Here is a 539-nt window from a genome sequence, read left to right as displayed (position 1 = left end):
CGGGCGGCGCGGAGCGGCCTCGGAGACGGAGCGACGGGAACGGAGGCGGCACCGAACTCTTCGCCCCCCGCAAAGAGGAAGGAGAGGCTCCAGGGCATCCCCCGCGCTGCTGGGTTTCCCTTCCTCCTGCACGCCAGGCTGCACGCTCGGTGTTTGCGTGTGCAAGGCTGCACGCACCCACGTGTGTGTGCACGATGGGGTGTAGGTGTGTAAGCGTGCACGGCTGGTGAAGGGGTGGGTTGTGCACAGCTGTGCAGGGGCACAAGCATAGAGCTGTGCAATGCCATGTGCGAGTGCAACGCTGAGTGTGCAACAGCTCACACCTGTGCAGGCGCACACGTACAAAGGAGAGACCACATGCATGCCTGTGGCTGCAGGAGGAGGAGGAAGAAGAGGAGGAGGGGGAACCCGGTGTCCCCCCCTCCCCCCAAAAAAGCCCCAACATCACAACCAGGCGCAGGTGCTTGGAGACTGCCCAAATTTATTTCAAAAATAAAAAATAAAATATTAAAGACCGAAAGCTTCGCTCTTCTCCTCCC

The sequence above is a fragment of the Meleagris gallopavo genome, unplaced genomic scaffold (genome assembly GCF_000146605.3).
Source record: "Meleagris gallopavo isolate NT-WF06-2002-E0010 breed Aviagen turkey brand Nicholas breeding stock unplaced genomic scaffold, Turkey_5.1 ChrUn_random_7180001957651, whole genome shotgun sequence".
Lineage (NCBI taxonomy): Eukaryota > Metazoa > Chordata > Aves > Galliformes > Phasianidae > Meleagris > Meleagris gallopavo.
The sequence above is the reverse complement of the archived record's forward strand: the minus strand, read 5'-3'. Positions refer to the sequence as shown.